This window comes from Prionailurus bengalensis, chromosome A2 (genome assembly GCF_016509475.1).
Source record: "Prionailurus bengalensis isolate Pbe53 chromosome A2, Fcat_Pben_1.1_paternal_pri, whole genome shotgun sequence".
In the NCBI taxonomy this organism is placed as follows: domain Eukaryota; kingdom Metazoa; phylum Chordata; class Mammalia; order Carnivora; family Felidae; genus Prionailurus; species Prionailurus bengalensis.
In genome coordinates, this window is record NC_057348.1 from 52,560,517 (window position 1) to 52,574,365 (window position 13,849).

The 13,849-nt window shown below is 43.5% G+C and overlaps 1 protein-coding gene across 2 annotated transcripts in view; it reads left to right on the plus strand.

Moving 5' to 3' along the window:
• The window catches only part of HRH1 (histamine receptor H1), a 78,281-nt gene that overhangs the window by 51,518 nt on the left and 12,914 nt on the right, over positions 1-13,849 (plus strand). The window contains exon 1 of one of the 2 annotated variants that reach the window (XM_043588130.1): positions 6,505-6,600. The exons of the other annotated variant lie outside the window; for it this stretch is intronic. The gene's annotated coding sequence lies outside the window, so the exon portion shown is untranslated. Of the gene's footprint in view, positions 1-6,504; positions 6,601-13,849 lie in introns of those variants that run through there. 2 annotated transcript variants of the gene reach the window in all.

Below are 13,849 nucleotides of genomic sequence, written 5' to 3' on the forward strand. Positions count from 1 at the left end.
TTGCCCAGGAGAGTTCTCAGCCCTGCCAGGAACCAAAACATCCTTCTTGAGAAAGGATCTGGGGCCACTTCCTGTAAGCTTAGATGCATGCAGCTCCTGGCCTTGTTCCTATGGTTTGGGGCAGTGTTTCAGATCAGAATCATCCGGGACTCCTTATTTGAAATGCAGCTTCTGGGCCTCATGCCAGACCTCCTGGGTCCAGTTCCCCGAAACCTGCCTTTTGACAGGCTCTTCAGTGGTTCCTGTGGCCTCCAGAGTTGGGGAATGGTTGGTTCGTAGGGGGGTACCCTTCAGGAGAATATTTGCAACCAGGATTGTCCTAGGACCACCAGAGCATGTGCCTGCTGCTGTCAGATGGCACTTGCCAGTCAGGCTCAGGGGCAGGGGCCTGGCCACATCCCCAGTACTGTATTTTTGCCTCAGAGAGAACTGCAGCAGGAACAAAGGCAGGAATTTCAGGGCTTGGTCTCTGTCATGCTGTGAGGCAGTCTATGTGAGAAGGCTCTGACATACTTCTAATGAGAAGGAAAAAGAAAAAGCTTTGTATATATATATTCTGGAAGCCAATGTGTGACTTTCACATGGATTGTTTTCCAGCCTGGACACAATTTTCATTTCTCTCTGGTGAGTCATTACAGAAGTTACCTTTTTCTCTCTGCTTCTTTCAAGCGAAGGACACATTTCATGGAGGGGCTGAGACCACCCCAGGGACAGGCCTAGCAAGTTTACACTTTGCTGAGTCCAGTTAGAGGACCCACTGAGGCCATCACAGGACCTCACCAGTCCTGTGCTGTGGGGGCCACAGACTCTCCTGACAACCAAAGGGATGGTCATGCCATCCCTGTTAGATTGGGGTTGTTGTCAGGCTATCTAGCTGCCATCATGCTGGTTTTAATGAGAAAATGTCCACAAGTACTTTTGGCATTCATTCAAATAACAATCAGACCGTATGGCATAGTAATGAAGAGCATGGGTTCTGGGAACCATCTTCTAGCAGCTTCTCATCTCACTCAAAGTCAAAACCAAAGTACCTACCACATCTGCAAGGCCCCATGTGAACTAATCCCTGCCACTCCTCTGCCTTCCTCTGTCACTCAGTTCCAGCCATACTGATATCCTTGGTGTTTATCAAACATGTGAAAGATGTGTCCACCCCAGGGCCTTTGCACAGGCTGTTCCCACCTCCTGTGATGCTCTTTCTTCTAGACCTTTGCATAACTCATTCCCTCACTTCCTTAGGCCTCTGCCCAAGTGCCACCACATCACCCTGACCATCCTTTGTACAATAGCACACCGACCCCAGCCATAATAACCCTCTTGTTTTCTCAGAGCATTTATCACTGCCTAATGTAGTATTTATTTACTGTTTGTTTTTTTTTTTTATAAACTGGCTCTGCCCACCAGAATGGATGGGAACTTTGTCTGACTTGGTTACTGCTATTTTCCCAACATCTAGTATATGTCTAGTGTATTATAGACCCTTAATATTGATTGATTACTTGATTGAATGAATGCCTAGCTTTGTTTCTTGCTAACTGGGTGACCTTGAGCTTCTTAGCAGTTTCCAAGTCTATAAAACGGACATGATAATAGAGGCTTACATATTAAATGTAAGTCCTTTGCATGGCCAACACAATACAAGTGCTCCCTGGTGATAACTGACCTTAGACTATTATTACTTAGACCAAAAAATTAAGATAGAATGTACTAAAGAAAAGGAAAGAAGTGTGCAAAAGGCTGTCATGCTGAGAGATGACAGAGGTTCTGACCGGGTCAGGTGGTAGGAATCAGAAAAGCACCTCAGTAGGGGTAGCACTTGAGCTGGGCCTTTGGGTTGGGCAGGATCTCAGCAGGTCAGGAGGTCAGTACATTTTATAGAATGGTGGTGCGACAAAAAGGAACTGCGTGACCAAAGACACAGGAGGCAGAGAGTTCAGGGACTGGTCAGGCTTGCTTTTTTTTTTTTTTTTTTTTCATTAAAAAAAACGCTTTTAAAGTAAGAAGTGAGGAGGTATTGTATACAATCAGATAAAAATTCAGGTTCTGCCTCCTGTCAGCTCTGTGACCTGTGACCATTACTTAACCTCTCTAAGCCCTGGTTTCCTTATCTGGAAAAGAAATTTTAAAAGTACTTAGCTCCTAGCATTGTGCTGGCCATTTAACAAGACAATGCGTATAATCCCCTAGCACCACACCTGGATTCTAGTAAGAGCTATAAATGTGAGTTGGTGGTCCTGGAAAGAAGCAGACCTGGGGGTAAGGAGCCCCAGGTGAAGTCTTCACCTCCACCCCTGACGTGCTTGGTGATTTTGCCGAAGTCGCTTGTCTGAGGTCCAGTGCCTCCTGATTCTCCTGAAAATCCTGTCCTCTGTAAGAACTATCACTGAGGCTGGTAGCTGCGTGCTGGGACCTGTGGCACTCGGGGCTGAACCTGCTCATACTTGTTTTTCCTCCAACAGAGCAGAGCCTCCCGTGGCCCCAGGAAGCAGCAGGCAGTGAGAGGTGTGGAGTCCCCAGTGCCTTCCTGTGCATGCCTGTAGCAGGTGAAAATGCACTGGAGACACAAGACGGAGATAGTAAATTGCTTCCTGTTGTCTTATGTCGGGAAAATAGTGCTTTTACCCTTCTAGGCTTGGGCTGCCTCCCACAAGCCTTGTTTGCCTCTCCCACCTTTCTACTGCCTTTACCAGGCTGTGTGAGCTTAAAGAACAGACAAGTGCAGAGCAGTGACCCGGGAAGGGTTCCCTGCCTCTCATAGTCGTTTTTCCTAGCCAGTGTCCTTCACAATCCTGCTTCCTCAGGACAGGGAAAGAGACAGCCAACCCTTGATTCCTTGACTGTACTGAGAGGAGAGACTAAGTCAGATGGAGGAGTCACTGAGGTTGCTGCTCCCTGAATATCTGGACATGCGAATAGGAGTTTGTAAGAAAATGTAAAATATAATTCAGTCAGTGCACTGGCATCTACTAGACATTCACATTCAATCTACCTTGAATTCTCAGGAAGATTCTAAGAATCCCCTTCAACTGACAAATCCTTTCATGTTAGACACCTCCCCACCCCAGAATGCTGCAAGGAGTTGTTTGACCTGTTTCTCTCCCTTCCCTTCCCTTCCCTTCCCTTCCCTTCCCTTCCCTTCCCTTCCCTTCCTTTTTCTTTCTTTCTTTCTTTCTTTCTTTCTTTCTTTCTTTCTTTCTTTCTTTCTCTCTCTTTGTTCCTTTCTTTTCTTTTTTCTTTTCTTTTCTTTCTCTCTTTTTCTTTCTTTCTTTCTTTCTTTCTTTCTTTCTTTCTTTCTTTCTCTTTCTTATTGTGGAAAAATGAACATAAAACTTGTATTTTCACCATTTTTATGTGTATAGTTCAGCAACATTAAGTGTATTCACATTATCATGCAGCCATCACCACCATCCATCTCTAGAACCTTTTTCATCTTACAAAATTAAACCTCTGTACCCATCAAACACTAACTTCCCATTCCCCCTTTCCCTAGCCTTGGCAACCATCATTCGACTTTCTGTCTCCACAGATTTGCCCTAAGGATAGAATCATACAATGTTTGTCTTTTGTGACTTGCTTTTTCACTTAGTACAATTTCCTCTAGGCTCATCTCGGTTGTAGTATGTACCAGAATTTCATTCCTTTTTGAGGCTGAATGATATTCCATTATATGCACAGACCACATTGTGTTTATTCATTCATCTGTTGGTGGATTGCTTCCACCCTTTGAGTGATGCCACTCTGAACATGATTATATCAGTTTCTCCTTCAAATTGTCCATTAATCCTTTATTCCAATTATTGTGTAGTTGTTCTGATGGCAGTTAGCTAACACCTCTCTTTAACATCTACACCCTGGGCTCAGGAACTGGGGGAATAACAAAGCAGCAGGAGGCAAGGGTCAGGGTGGGGGTGAAGGACAGCCAGGGCTGGGTCAAGACAAGGAACCAAAACATGCTGTATATTCACAGCTGTAACTTCCCTGGATTAGGAAGGTTCTCTTGGTAACCATTTACGAAGACTATGATTATTTCCTAGTGTCTGTGATTGTTTTCATAAGAAGCTAAGTGGTTCCCATGTTATTATAAAACCCAAGAGTTGTATGGAATTTTAACTGAAATACCAAAATCTAAGGCTATTTGCCTGTCATTCATCCATTTGTTCAACTTCCTGAGTTTACTGCTCTATTTAAATTGTTACAATCAGTGGAGGTTTTACTGAGTTCTGGCAAACAGAAAGAGAGGAAAAAAATCAGTGGAAAAAAGTAGGATTGAAGCAGACTCCCATTTAGGAAAAAGATGGGAGGCTGACAAGAAAGTACAGTGGTTCAGGTTGCTGACTGCTGACACATTGTGTGGCCAGGGCCAAATTACATACATGTCCAGGCAGAGCAAGTGGTCCTCTATACCAGTGTGGTGTCAAGGCACTGGGAAGAATCCATCCTCCATCCTGAGACAACTCCACCTCTCACTTCCAATCAAGGTGCCTCACATTCCACCATTCAAGCACATCAGACATGCGATGATAGTTGTCCAAATGTGTCAGAAAGGGTTTTCCATTTTCAGAGCCACTCTCTAAAATGCAGATGTTCCTTCAAGAGAAGTCTGAATTTTATAGTCATAAGGACTTTTAGAGTTCCTCTAGCTCAATTGTTATCAAACTGTACTCTGAGGAATTTCTGGGCATACTGGGGCAAAGAAGGTCGCAAGAGTCAAGCAGATAGGGCTCTGGGACCCCCATTCCTCCCCCACTAGTCAGAGCAATCTGCTTTTATCTGATTATAAACTATTTATATATATATATAAGAACCAATAGTGAACTACCAAGGAAAGTGGTGTGGGATTTGAAAGCATCTGATCTAGTGCAACCCCTTTGTTTGACAGAGGAGGTCCAGAGAAGCTGAAAGTCACACAGCAAATTCATTCAACAAATATTTACCAAGCACCTACTATGAGCCACACACACAGTAAACAAACATGAGTGGACAAACCCTGTGCCACGAAGAATGGGCTCTTCTCTTTAGGGTGGGTCCTCTGCAGATTTGCAGAGGATGGGGATTGGATGCATGGGGAGCATCAGCAGGGAAGGGGACAGCCTTCCCCCCACCACAACGTGTGCCTGCCAGATTAGCCTCGTCCCCCACATATGAGTGATGTCATCTCTCCTGTACGTGCAAAAAGGAACAGACATATGTTCTCCTTAGTGTATTGTTCCCCCACTGTATTGTTCCATCCTTGCTGATGCCCTACAATATGTGTACCTACTGTGTGCTGAGCAGTGCTGGCATATGAGGCTCTAAAGCTGATGATGGCATGGCTCCTGTTGCCAAGGAACCTCCTGCCTATCAGGAAAGAGAAAAGCTCCAGACAAATGACCACGCTGCAGAGTCAGCACTGAACGCCAGCCTTGGCATTAGGAAGGGAAGAGACACATCTATCCAGGGGAATGGGTCCTCTCTTATCTTCCCAGATTTTTAGTTAGGAACTTGGATGTTGGAGTCTGGAAGCCCTGGATTCAAAGCCCAGCTGGGCCATGGAACCATGGAGTCTGGGCAAGGGACAGGAACAGAGTTTCATATGAAAAATGTGGGTGATAATGATAGTTCCTTCCTGATGGGGTTGCTGTGAGATTATACATGATGAACACTTAACCTCAATAGATGTAGCTCTTATTTCTAGGGTTTACAAATAAGGCAATGGTGGGAGAGAAACATTCCAGACAAAGGCACTGCCCAGATACAGCGCCCTGAGGGCAAAGCAGGCAGCCTTGAACAGGACACTCCATGTGCTGGTGCAAAGAGCCATGGAAAGGAAGGTGTGATGGCAAATGACACAGGAAGGTGGATCCAGTGGCAGTAGGGCCCTTCCCATCCCAGATTGAGGACATAGGCCCCCTAAAATCGTTTATTAGCTTTGATCGTTTTCTTACAGAACCCTTGGGATTTTGTGTATGTAAGATCTTGTCATCTGCAAACAGAGGGGTTTTACTTCTTCAAGTCTGGATGCCTTTATTTCATTCTCATGCCTAATTGCTGGGCTGCCTTTAGCTCCTTTTATTTTTGGCTAGGTGAGAACCAGGCCTGGCAGGGTCAGAGAGAGGGACAGACTACCCTTTGGAGGGCTGGCCAGACAAGGGAGGGCACGCAGGCATAGCCCTGTGAGTGCCAGGGCAGACCTCTCAAGCCCCACTGTGACAAGTGCTCCCAGGCTAATGAGCAGAGGGGAGGACACAGGGAAATGCTTTTCTGTAGCACTCATAGCTGGAGCATATTTCTAGAGCATTCAGTAACTGTTTCTTGAGCAGCTCCCTGGTTCTTGGGGCTGAGGGCACAGAGATGACTCAGACTTAAATTTGGCACCCACGGTCTAATGAAAAAGTCTGATCAGTAATTAAGGTATTACAACCCAGCTTGACAAGGGTTACAACAGAGGTCTGTACAAAGTTCAGAAAAAGCCTAGGGAAGGAAGCCAAGGAGCCCCGTCTAGTAGAACTCAGCCTTAAAGGAAGTGACATCAGAGCTGGTTGTAAAGCATTAACTGAGTGTATTGCCAGGCGGAGAAGAGAGGAACAGGCAGCCCAGGCAGAGAGAACAGCATTTGCAAAGGTATGAGGGTGTGCGAGAGCCAGGCCTGTGGAGACAAAGTGGAGTATCGAAGAGGGAAGTTGGGTCCCCTTGGAAAAGGCTCTTGTGTGAGGTCAAAGGTTTTAAGATGCAAAGCGCCACACTGCCTGGCCCTCTCCCTCGGTTTCCAGAGTAGACTATGGTTTTGAGTACTTCTCTTTGGGGCTTCTGTGGTGCTGATCGGAGTAATGGGCAAAGAAGACAAGGCACCAAGAAAGCGAAGTGGATTTATATTAGAAGTGCAAGGTGCCCTTCAGCTAGGTCAGAAAGATTGGTGTGTGGAAGATAGAAAAAATGCGAAGAGGGAACAAATGCAAGCTACGGTTTTTGAGGGGAGAAAGGGAGATTTGCTGGCAAGCAGCTGACACAGGAAGTGGCACAGTAGGGTGATGGATGGGAGAAGAGGTGCTGTGGGAGTTGTTTTGTTTTGTTTTTGTTTTTGTTTTTGATTTTACCTCTCTTAGAATCTTTGGTAAATGTTTAAGTTATTTTCCAGCTGTTTTCTTCCTGGATGTTGGACTTGAATCTCTTCTGAATGTAGTACCATGGATAGACTGGACACAAGACAGCCCAGTTTCATTTGGGTTGCCAAATGGGGAGGTGGGGGTTATCCTGTGTGTCCTGTTTGTGGCCTGGCAGCCATGGCAAGCCATTAGAGTTTCATTGGGAGAAAGAGGTGATTGGATGTGTGGTTTTTAGAAAGATTATGTGGCTTCTGCATGTAGGATGGGTTGAGGGGACCCAGATCAGAATCAGGATGACTATTTAGGAAGCTGTTAAACAGTTGAGCAGAGATATTATCTACGTCTGAACCAGAGCAGCAGTGGCCCAAATGACCATTATCTCTGCTTTTTAGCAATCTGTGGTGCAAATCTTAAAGCAGCTCTAAGTACAAGAGGCCAGCAGTTGGGAAGGAAATTCCCTTTAACTGTGGGTAGTTCAGATTTTAATACCCTACCCTAGGGCCTTGGATTTTCTTTGTGTAACTACACACCGGGAAGGAAGTTTATTTGAGTAGGACAGGGTTTCACCTGAGAGACTCGCCTGTCACTTCTGCAGTGCTTGGAGACATCTAGACAGGACCACTTTCTTTTTGGTCTGTTGACTCACACATACCCTCCAGGAAGTTTCTCTCTGGGAATTTATAGAGTCTGTCCTTACATTTGCAGAAGGAAGCAGCCACATGTAAGGTTTGCAGTCAGTCACTGGGGAGATGATTGCTGTTGGTACTGACCAATTAACCAGCAGGACAGAAAGTTCTTGGATGAACAAGGACACAGCCCCAGCCTTCCCAAAGGCACATTGGAACAGGGGGAGAAGTGGGAGCCTTACTCATGTTTCCATCTCCAGCAGCTTGGCCTAGCATAACACCTGGTACTGCATCATTGCTTAATTAATAGTTCCTGAATATATTAATGAATTAGCATAACAAGAAGCCCTAAAAATGGTCACATTAGGTCAGGATTGTGATGTGTTAAAAAGAATTCATCCATTCACTCATTCATCATTTACTCAGCTCCTCCTGCCATTCAGCTTTGGATTAGGCAATGGTTCATAGTCTTGGCTGCATCTGAAGAGTTTTCAAAAATCCTGATACTCAGACCACATGCCAATCAAAATCAGAATCATTTGTGAGGGTGGGAACCAGACATTAGTGGTTTTTGGTTTGTTAAGTCTCCCTGTGGGATTCCAGTGTGCAGCCACAGTTAAGAACCTATGGGCTAGGTACTGGAATAATAGGTGAATATCATATTGTCCCTGCCCTTATAAGGATCAAAGTCTAAGTGAAGGATACCTGAATTCATTCATTCATTCATTCATTCATTCACTCACTCCCTCTCTCACTCATCCATCCATCCATCCATCCATCCATCCATTAGAATACAGAACATTAAATGCCTTAATGGAGATATGGAAACAATACTGTGGGAATCCACAGGAAGAAATGTTTACATGTGTCTAAAGGATATAGGAAAGCTTCAAAGAGGAAGGAAATTTTAACATGAGTTTTGTATGATAAATAGAAGTTCAGGGGTGCCTGGGTAACTCAGTCAGAAGAGAATGTGACTCTCGATCTCAGGGTCATGGGTTCAAGCCCCACTTTTGGTGTAGAGATTACTTAAACAAACAAACTTTGAAAAGAGTTCATCATCTTCCTTCCTTTCTCCATCCTTCTCTTCCTTCCTGTCTTCCTCCCTTCTGTTCTTTTCTTCCCATCTTCTTTAACGACCTTTCCATCCCTCTCTTTCTCCTTTTCATCCTCCTCACCTGGTTGTTGCAGGCAGGCTCTGAGGTAGGCCCCGAAGGAGAGAATAGTGTACGAAAATGAGGTCCCCATTCTGAAGGTACATCCTCTTCCACAAGGAGGGAATAACATGTGTAGAGCTTGAAGGCTGAAAGAATTTGGGGTGTCTGGGGACAGTGGTTTCATTATTATTGGAGTATACAACATCATGCCAGCAGCCTAAAGAATTTGGACTTTTCCTTAAAGGCATTTAGGAGCATAATGATGGTGTGATGAGATTTAAAACAGTGCTTGCCACATTTTAGGTGGTACCTGAAGTGACTATAAATTGCACACCGTCACGGCGTCGATTAATATTGAGTCACGTTGGTTTTCATTTCTTCTGATTACCTGCAGGAGAGTCTCAATTTAGTGCAGGTAGATCTTTAATACTTAGATTGCAAGTATTCATCTTTTTTTTTTAATGAAGAACCTTCCTCAAAATATCTGGCTAGAATTTAATCACATTGTTTTGTTGTCATCCTTTTTATTTTAATATAAAGCTTCTAGTAAATGGCAAAAAAAAACCCAACAAAAAACAAAAACAGAAGACTGGCTTTTCATATATGGTAGTAAAATAAACTTGAGCTTTAAAAAAAAAGTGGATCTGTTAAAAATATACATCAAGTAAATGATGGCACAAAAAACACATCGATGCAGCAAAGATTATAATGGGAGTAGGTAAATCACAGAAGGAGAGATCCATCCAGTTCATCAGTTTTTCTCTTTATGGGTCACGCTTTTGGTGTCAAGTCTAAGAACTCTTTGCTTAGCCCTGGACCTTGAAGATTTCCTCTAATAAATTTTTCTAAAAGGTTTATGGTTTCATGTTTTACATTTAAGTCTGTGCACCACTTTGGGTTCATTTTCTTATGAAGTATGAGGTTCCGAGTGAGGGTCCATTTTCTTTTTTGCCTATGGATATCCAACTGGTCTAACTCCATCTGTTGAACACACCTTTTCTCCAGGTAAATTGATTTTGCACCTGTGTCAAAAATCTCCTGGGCATATTTGTGCAGGTGTGTTTCTTGGTTCTCTATTCTGTTCCATTGGTCTGTGTCTACCCCTCCACCAATGCTATGGTCTTGATTATTGTAGCTATATAATCCGTCTTAAAATCAGGTAGTCTGATTGCTCCCATTTTATTCTTCTTTTAAAAAATAATTTTACCTATTCCAGTTCCTTTGTATTTCCCTATAAATTTTAGAATGGTCTCCTCTGTATCTACAAGGCATCTTGCTGAGATTTGGATAGGAATGCCATTAAATCTGCACATTGATTTGGGGAGAGTTGACACATTTACTATGCTGAATCTTCTAATCCGTGAGCACTGCGTATCTCCCCATTTATTTAGATCCTTTATTTCTTTCATCAGCATTCTGTAGTTTTTAGCATACAAGTTCTTCTTTTGGAAGAACTTATACAAGTTCTTCTTTTGGAAATGTATTGATTTCCTGTCATTCCGTAAGGGTATTGTCGTCGAGCGTGAGATTCTGAGTTGACATTTCTTTTCCTTTGGCATCTGAAAATATTGTATCACTTCCTTTGCATCTCCATATTTTCTGGTGAGAAATCTACTGTCTTTCTCATGGTAAGGTGTTTTTCTCTGGCTGCTTTTAAGACTTTTTCCTTTAGTTTTCCAAAGTTTAATAACTGTGTGTCCTGGTGTGGGTTTTGAGAGAGGGTTATCCTGTTTGAGGTTCACCCAGCTTCTTGATTCTGTAGGTTTATGTCTCTTACCAAATGTAGGGAGTTTTCAGTCACTATTTCTTCAGGTACCTTTTCATCTCCACTCTTTTTCTTGTCAACTTCCAGGACTATGACTACATGAACGTTAGGTCTTTTGTTATACAGTCCCACAGATCCCTGGGGCTCTGTTCTTTTTTTTTTTTTTTTTTTTCTTCTAGACTGTTTTCCTTCTGATGTTCAGATTGGGTCGTTTCTATGTCTTCCAATTACTGATTCTTTCCTCTGTTCCCTCCATCCTGATGTTGAGCCCAACCATTGAGTTTTTATTTCAGTTACCAGATTTTTCAGTTCTAAAATTTCCATTTGGTTCTTTTTTTTTCCCTTCTTCTTCTGTTTCTTTGCCCAGATTTTCTATTTTTTCATGTGTTGCAAGCATGGTCCCATTTGCACATTGAAGCATTTTTATGATGGTTACTTTAAAATGTTTGTTGGCTCATCCTAGCATCCCTGTCATCTTGGCAGTGGTATCATGATTGCTTTAAAAAAAATTCGATATGAACTCTTCCCAGTTTTCCATATGAGAAATGATTTTCAACTAAAATGCATGCATTTTAGGGGTGCATTTGAGACTCTGGATCATATTAGGTTTTCTGTTTTATGAGACACCTCTTTGGCAGGGGAAGCAGGGGGCAGTGGGAGGAGGGTGTACTGCCTCATTACTTCCAGGTGGGGGTAGAAGTCTAGGTTCCCTGCTCAGCTTCTGTGACATCTGAAGAGGGAGGGTTCTTCATTACTTTTGAGGCAGGGGAAGTTCTGGCTCCCTACCAGGCCTCCAGGAATAACTCCCTGGCTGGGAGGGGTAGAGGTGCCTCCTTACTGTTCTGCATGTAGCCTCCACTGACTCTGGAGGGATGGGGTACAGGGCCTGTCTCTGCCTGAGGAGGATGAAAGTCCCTCCGAGGGACTGTAGGACCACCACTCCAGCAGGAAGGTCAGGTTACTTTGTAGCCTGGCAAGGGGGGACATCTTGGCTCCACCCAGCCTCTGCTAGCCAGGATGGGAACGTGGCTCTGGTGTTTTCTGTGGTGTTTGGCTGCAAATAGAGCAGTTTTCATCTAGAAGTTTTCTATTTTGCTAGGCTGCCCCTTTCCTGTCTTTTTAGCTCAAAGTCTCAGATATATAGGGCCAAACAAGAGCCCAGGGAACTCATCACTGTGTCATTCTTTGGGTCCTGGGATTCCTAACTGGTCTGCCTTTGCCTCTCCACCTTTTAGACTTGTCTTATGTTTGTTTTAAGTGTAATGTTCAGGATTTTTCATTGCATTTGGCAGAAAAATAGGGAAAAGTACCTGTACTCAATCCCCCCTGAACCAGATGTGTCAGTATGTTTTAAGAGGTCTCCATGTGCCCAGGGTTGAGAACCACTGATATAGGCCATAAGCTTCATGAGGGCTGGGGTTGTGTCTATTCTTTACCTGTAATAACTTCTGTACCTGATGCCTCAATAAGGATTTTTTGGATGGATGGATTGGTGGAAGGAAGGGAGGATGGATGGGTGGGTAGGTGGATGGGTGGGTGGATGGATGAATAAATGAATGCATATGAGAATGGAACGAGCAGCCAGAATGGTTCACTCTCACCAATGCCCCCATGCACACATACCTCAGTCTAGCTAGACACAAGCCTGGCCCCAGCACCAGTAGGGGGCTTGGCCAGCAGGTGGCGCTGAGGAGCCCCAGGTGTGGTCCTGGGATGACTGCTGCAGTGAGGTCACTTTACTGAAGGAGACAGACATTAAAGAAACTCCCAATTACCTAGGAGCACTCTCTATAAACATCTCATCTACTTCTCCTTTCTCTTCTGCCAGCTCTTTTATTTACCTCAATATCATAAATACTTCTTTTTTTCTCTCTCTCTCAAGAAGAGAACAGACTGGATAACTTTGATCATCAAAAGTGCCTTTCTCAAGGCTTAATCTCCAGGGATTTGGAACAAAAATAAAACATTATTCATCATGTCCTGAAATGATACGTGTGTGTATGCTGGGCCCGGTGGTGTGTGCAGGGTCTTTGTCTAATGTTAGCACAGATGTTCATAGTTCCAATTCCATGAAATCTTTATTTAAAGTGTCTATTCACTTCTCTCTTTCTTACTAGAGTGAAAAGGAGAGTGAGCTAAGCTGAAGCCCACTCAAATATCCTAGAAGGTGGGTATCACTTGGGCCTTTAGCGAACTTGGTCTTCAGTCATTTTTGGACCTTAGTGCACGACACCAAGCCCCATAAACTCCAGAAATCTCTGTTTCCACACCATTAAAATGGAAGAAAAAAAATGATCCCTTTATCATAAAGTCAGTGTGAGGATTCAGTGAAGCAACATGGAAACCCTCCTAGCCCAATGCTGGTATGTAGGAAGCCTTTGAAATCTTACTTTTCTTTTTGTTCATTGCTTTTCAAGGCCAGAGAGTAAGAGAGAATGGAGCTGAGATTTTTACACTCCTTCTGTTTACCATTTAGTGGTAATCATCCTTCATTGTCCCATCCCTGGCCTCATTTCAGTATCCCAGCCTGTCCCACCAGCGGTAGGGCATGGGAAGCAGAGACAAACAAGTCCAACCTCCCAAAATCTTAAGCCAAGTTATCAATGAGAGAAGATCACAGAGGCACAGGAGGAGACGGGTGATGTCGCTCAGTCACGTCCATTCCACTTCTAAGGATTAAGAAGTTATGTGTAACATTGTGCCCCTTCCACAAGAAACGACGAGATTTATTTTATCTAAAACTCAGTTCCAGCTAAAGCTGTCTTTCTGTTAAGCAACTATTTTGCTTTCATGCAAACGACACTAGAATCTTGTAATTGATCCTGTTTTCTTCTTTGTTCTGGCTCCTGGGAAGCTCAAGTCAAAACCGTGGCCCAACTCTAGTGGTCCGTTAGGATCCACCTTAGTTTCATCCTTATTTGCCTAACATTCTTTACTCCCCTTTAAAAAAAATCCTAGTGCCTGGTAGGTATTTTCAGGGAGCAATACTAGTGTATGAAGATAGGTTTTTAAAACAGACAGAGATATGGAAACCTAGACAGCCCCTTGCTTGAACTACTGAATTTTTTTTAATCAACTTTTTTGAGATATAATTTACATACTATGAAATTCACCCATTCTAAGTAAATCATACAATTCAATTATTGTTGGTAAATTTCCAGAGTTATATAATCATCATCAGAATTCAATTTTAGGGCATTGCCATGACTCTCAAAGATT